Source organism: Balaenoptera physalus (genome assembly GCF_965194825.1).
Source record: "Balaenoptera physalus genome assembly, chromosome: 1".
Lineage (NCBI taxonomy): Eukaryota > Metazoa > Chordata > Mammalia > Artiodactyla > Balaenopteridae > Balaenoptera > Balaenoptera physalus.
This window is the reverse complement of record NC_138882.1, coordinates 49,306,555-49,313,173: the sequence shown is the minus strand read 5'-3', so window position 1 is coordinate 49,313,173 and position 6,619 is coordinate 49,306,555.

Below are 6,619 nucleotides of genomic sequence, written 5' to 3'. Positions count from 1 at the left end.
AGCTCAGGTCAAAATCCCAAACATGTAGACTGGGACAATGCATGGGAATAGAGGGAAGCAGAGAGGTTTAAGCAGTTTAGGGATAACCTGGGCATTTGATCCTAGGATGCTAGATCCTAGGAAGGGCTGACAGTGTAACAAGGCTTTGGGACAACCTGGGAGCCCAGTGGCCATGGTCTCCCTCCCACGCCTGGCAGTCTGAATTCACGCCCAGCTCCCACAGGATGCTGGGCGGTGGCTCTGATGCATATCTCATCTCTTCTAGGATGGTCTCAGCACCCAGGGAGGCCTACAGGGGGAGTTAATTGTGTGGTAACAGGGAAGGGAATTGACATGTTATAAACCTGCCAGATGCTGGGTGCTAAATATCCCATCTCTTTTAATTCTCAAACTACTTCAGAAATGTTCAGACCTGCCAAAGATCACAACTAGTTGGTGATCCGGCCAAGATCTGAATTCATGTATGACTCCAAAGCCCTGGCTCTCTCAACCCCATCAAGCTGCTTCTGGGAGGACCTCGGCACATGCTGCTGGGATAGACAGAGGTGAGAGACACTGAAGACCAGGCAAAGGGATCTGATTCTGTCATCATCTCAGGGGTTTTTAACCCTGGCTACACATCGAACTCTTCTGAGAAGGTTTAAAACACACACACACACACACACACACACGTCAGGACCATCCCCAGAGATTCTGATTAAATTGCTCTGTGGTGGAGTCTGGGCATGGGTGTTTTTCTTTAAAAGCTCTCCTTGTGATTCTAAGGTGCAACCAGGGCTGAGAACCATTGATTTTCCTTGTTCCTGGCCCTTTAAGGCAGTCTAAGGCACTCAGGCCTGCTGGTCCAGGGAGGCAAACTGAAAACCCAGGGCTGAGGTCCTTCCTTGCCTGTTTCGCACTTTTCTTTTGTTCTTATTCCTCTTGGCTCTCAGGTCCTGTGCTGCCTGGGAGAGAAACACCCAGTTCCTGCTCAGGCTATAGAACCCAACCTTTGTTCTCTGCTCTAGACAAGGAGGAGCCACAGGAGCTGGACACAGGAGGGGTGCTGTGTCCTGGAGGCCAGTGGTGCTGGGGTTCCAGGAATCTCACAGAGGGATGCAGGACATGGAGAGGTGGAGGGTGGTGTTTCAAGGGGAAAACAGAGTTAAATCCAGGGAGAGCACTTCAGAGAGTCATCATCAAAGCAGAGGATCTAGGAAAGGAGAACCCAGGAAAGAGATGCAGGGAAAACAGCACAGAGCGGGGAGGGTTTAGAGCTGACGTTAGGAGATAGAGCCTGGAGAAATCCTCTGGGGTGGTGATACTACCTGCAGCTGCTGCTTACTTATCAGGAGCCTGTGACCCAGGGCCGGGCGAGGTCATCACATGGGCTGGCCTGGGCCTGTTTACCTGCCCAAGCTCAAGGAATTTGTGTGCTGTTATCCTTGGGCTGCCTCACCCTCGGACAAAAGATCTGGCTGAGAGGGCAGTGCAGGTGAATAAGGGAGCCTGAAGCAGAATTTCGGAAATGAACCAATCTGGAGATGTCTGGTCTCTCAATGTGTTGGGTCAGGGTTGATCTTGCTGAATTGCCAACGAGAGTTACCTAGATCAGCTCCACCCAGACCTAGCAAAGAACTTAGAAGAAAAATATAAACATACCCTTTGCTTATTTTATCATGAGAACTGGTCTTTTTTTTTTTTTTCTGGCTGCACTGCGCAGCTTGTGGGATCTTAGTTCCCCAACCAGGGATTGAACCCAGGCCCTCAGCAGTGAAAGCGCGGAGCCCTAACTACTGGATCTCCAGGGAATTCCTGAGAACTGGTATTTGGACGGCAGCTGTGAGCAGGTGAAGGCGGGCTCTACCATCTAAGGGTTTGGACTGGCAATGCCCTTCCCGGGGCCAGAATTCAAGTCGTTTCTCTGAGTTCATATCTTCCTGCTGACTTTCGTCCTCTGTGGTTCAGTTGCCTTTCATTCCCAGCCATGTTTGAAGCCAAACAGACCGTTCCTTTCTGGGAGTAGCCAGGCCATGGAGAAACAGAGACCCTTAAGAGGTATCTCGGGGCTTCCCTGGTGGCGCAGTGGTTGAGAGTCTGCCTGCTAATGCAGGGGACACGGGTTCGAGCCCTGGTCTGGGAAGATCCCACATGCCGCGGAGCAACTGGGCCCGTGAGCCACAACTACTGAGCCTGCGCGTCTGGAGACTGTGCTCCGCAACAAGAGAGGCCGCGACAGTGAGAGGCCCACGCACCGCAATGAAGAGTGGCCCCCGCTTGCCGCAACTAGAGGAAGCCCTCGCACAGAAATGAAGACCCAACACAGCCAAAAAAATAAATAAATAATAATTAAAGGTGCTAATAATTAAAAAAAAAAAAAAAAGAGGTATCTAGTCCAGTCCTTCCCAAACCTGCTCATAATCAGAGCCTTAAAGGCACAGATTCCTGCACCTTGAGAGGGATTTACTGAATGAGGACCTCTGGGGCCTGTGTCCCCACTCTTCTGCCGAATTTCCCATCCAAACTGACATCCACTTCAATTAGCCTGGACAGAGGAGGATCGTCCTTCTGTATGTTGAATTCACAGCTTCCTTTCATCCCTAAAAATGTTTCATGTGATCTCTGATTCAGGTGCAAGCCCAGTACGTAGGAAGAATCACAGCTGCAACTAATATTTGGACAGCCAACAGTCATTTGCCTCTCTGCCTCCTAAATCATAGTTTTTGCTAGCAACTCTACAGTAGAAAAGTGATTAAAAGCATTCTACTACCCAGCTGCTGTGTCTGTCTCTAAGACAGCATCTTACTAGATAGTAAAGAGTAAGGAGAAGTACACTGAATTTTGAATCGGAAGGTCCAAGTGTGGAGCCCACACTTTCTCAATCATTAGTAGATAATCCTGGGCCAATTACAATACTCTTCTCAACTCCAAATTTATCACAGCCATCATGAAGCTAACATTTATGAGGCAATTCCTATGTGCCAGGCACAATGCAAAGGACTTGACTGACGTCATTGGCTTTAATGTTCCCAAGGTACCATTACATAGAAGAGAAAACCGTCTCAGATAGTCGGCCGCTTTTGCTAAGTGATCATAGTGATGCCGGCCCTGGGTACTTCACGGGGTTACTGGGAAACTATTGGGAGATAATGATGTGATGGTTGCCCTATGTATATGTTTCTCTCCTCAAACTGTAAGTTCCTATAGCCAAGATTCTATCTGATTTGTCTTCTGCTCCCTCACACAGCATTGTACCCAGCACATCCGTAGACAGTTGAGTGAAAATGAATAAATGATTTAAGAAACAAATCAACATTTGAATGAAGCGCTATATAAATGAAAGCCTTATTGATCAACCTATTACATCAGTGTGACAAAGACCCCAGAGATACCTGTGCTCTACATCCACGGCGGGCTTTGTATCACCAGGGTGGCTAATCAGGGGCTCTGTTTACATGAGATCTCGATTGGCCTACTTGAAGAAACAGTAACCAGACATCTGGAGGGTGTGTCCAGCCCTGTGGATCTGGGCCAGCACTACAAACTTCCACCTCGCCAACCTGGACCCCCGCCACGCAGCAGGCCACCGATAAGGGCCTCAACATCCTTGCCGTGGCTTCTTCACAATCTCCTCGCAGATCTCATCTGGCCTCCTCTCCCCGACATCCTTGGCCTGACCCTGCCTCTCTTGTTCCAACCTTGGCTGTCCTCTTGTTTTGCAGTGGGCACTCTGGACAAACTCCCTTCTCACTCAAGCTTGGCCTCCACGTCCATTGCCTATAAGGCTGATTTTCCCACTGTGCTTGGTCAAGCTTCATGGATTGGAATCAGACACCAGACTGAGCCTCCTGGTCAAAACCAGGGCAAAGTCGCTCATCTGCATTCTCAGAGAGGACTTCCAGGTGGGCCCGGAACCACCCTGGGACTGGACAGAGCTGCTGTCCTTAGTTTCAGTCCCCAGACGTAGATGCTGATTGAGTATCGGTGGGAGGGACAATTCGGGTGGGATACAGCGCTGTACCGCTCACAGAGAATGAAATCAAACACTCAGAAATATGTCCATGCCCCAAACCCTCGGAGGGAAAGGGAGAGAAGGATCCTCTAGAAAACTGAAAACTATTCAAATGAAAAAGCCGGTGCACTGGCAAAATTGTAAGAATGGGAGCAAGATCTCCCTGATTTGGGATCCCATGAAAATAATACTGAAGGTGCCTTAGTGAGATGAAGCAGAAGAGAACTGGCAAAGACTGTGAAGTAGTAAAAAGAGTGATAAGAACGTGGAGATCACTGGCAGCGCGAAAGGACAGGTGGGCCTCACAAAGCTGAGCTAGGTGACATTAATTTAGCTGCTATAAACCAGCAATTCCTAGCCAAGTCAGCCATGGATTAGCCGTCAGGGCCACCAGGTGGCGCTAGAGTAGAGAACTTCGGCGGTGACTCAGCTGTAACGAGGATCCCGCAAGGGGAGCGGGGGTTTGAGAGGCTGAGGGTCCAGCAGCAGCGGGGGGCGGCCGAGAGGGGAAGATGCGAAGACATACTTCGGTCCTCGCACTCTTGAATGTCCTTGCCTGAGCTGGCAGCTAGAGGGGCATGCTCTACTGGTGTCCTAGTGACAGAATTCCCAGCGGGCCTCTAGTTACAACTGCACGGATGTGATACTGCGCAAGTCTAGGGTGTCGGTCACCTGGGGAAAAAAAGCTATTTGCTTCCCGTTTTCCAACTCAGTGAGAATCCATCCTGTGATCCCAAACTCGATGAAATATGTGAAAAGAGCCTAGCATAGTGCCCCGTACCCAGAAAATGCCCAATAAACGTTAGTTTTCCTCCTAAGTAATCCGTCGCGGCGGGCAATCTGCTTCCAGTCTCACACCGGGGTTGCTCGGTGCCCCCTCGGAACTGAAAGTGCCCCTGGCCCCATAAAGCCTGTAGCCCCTCTGGCCAGAGACCCTTTTGTCGCAGCGCCTTGGCTGTTCCAGATTTCTCACTGTGAGGCCTGGGCAGCTGCCAGGGGCCACCGCGGGAGCTGGAATCGCAGCTCGCACGGAGAGCAGTCCCCGCAGGCCTTCTGCCCGCTCCCCGCCCGCTGGCGGGCTCCAGCCTCCCCCCACCCCCCAGCCTCCAGCCCTCCTGCCCTGCACGCTCCGGGCCCCCTGGCCCCCCCTTCTCCAACAACGTGTTTCTAATCTGCCCAGGAACAGTCACCACGCTTGGTTTTCCTGCCGGGTCTAATCAGCTTCGCCTCTGGGCCTCGGCGTCCCGGGGTGTGTAACCCAGAGGCTTGCACGGAGGTGATCAGCTTGCAGGGAACAGTGCGTGTCCCTCCCTGACTCCGCTTGTTTTCTTCAGGGGCCAGGGCCAGCCAGCTGAGCTGTCTTTCTCTTGCTCCACTCCTCTCCCTCCCTCACACGTGGTCTGCCTTCAGTGGGTGCGTGAGAGGCGAGCGGAGCAATGCACGGGGCGCGTGCACAGCTCGCCGGGAGTGGGTGTGAGTTGCAGGCAGGTTCTCTAGGGGAAGCAAGATTGCTACCGCTTGGGGCATAGTGGAAGAGGAAGGCGGGACAGGAATTTGTGCAGACCAGTTCTGGCCAGATCTCTTAACATGTTTTGTTCTTGCTTTGCTGCTGCTGTCGGTTTTTTGTTTGTTTTTTTTCTTTTTTTCCCCTTCCCTATGCTGAGCTGTCATTTCTTAGTCCAGCCAGGCCCCTCTGAACTTCTGGTTCCTCTAGGCAGTAAACACCCTAGTTTCCCAGGCCACCCTATTGCTCCCTCTTGTTGTTTTCTTCCAACATGCAATTTTGAAAAATGAGAAAAGTGGCAACGTCAATGATAAGGGCGGGGTTTAAATCAAAGAACAATTAAATACAATGTTTATTGAATCTGACACCTTCTTCAGTTGTATTCTCTCTTGTTCTTGGCAGCATTAGATCAATACCTAAAAAATGTTCACCCTTTTAGAGCAGTATTAAAATAAATATTTTCAATAAAAATATTAAACAGTTAATAATTAAAGCATGAGCATGTTTATCCCTAGAAGGGGTCAGAGTTCCTTTTGGTCACGTTAAATTTTCCACAGGAGTCGGTACCAAGGTGACTAGGAATGTGAGATCTGAGACTGCCCTCCCAAAGGATCATGAGGTCAGCTTGGGGTGAGTTTGCCTCTGGTATCCCAGCCTCAGTCCCATGTCATCTGCTTCTTGGACTCATCCAGGCAAACGTCAGCTCGCTGACCAGAGATGGCTGTGGCTTACGTGGTGCTCAGCAATCCTCAGGTCTACCAGCCCGCTGTGTCCATGCCAGGCGCACTGGTGATACTTTGAATGCTTCATCACTTTGCTAGAAGCAGATTTTTTTTTTTTTTTACTGAAAACAGTTTGCTTCAGAAGAAAACTTCATAGTTTCATTTTAAGTGCAAAATCAAGATCACTTCTTAAATAAAAAGGAAGCAGAAAAATCAAGAACTGACAACATGAAATCATGAAAACAGAACAATGTTATCTCAAATACCTTGCAAGCAGCAATAAATCTCATCAATGTATGCAAATAAGTTCCTCTATGAGAAAAAAGAAACCGTTTCTAATCTTCCTGTAAAAAAGGCATATCTGGCTCGATGTGCTAAGTTTTCGAGGATGATGAAACGCTA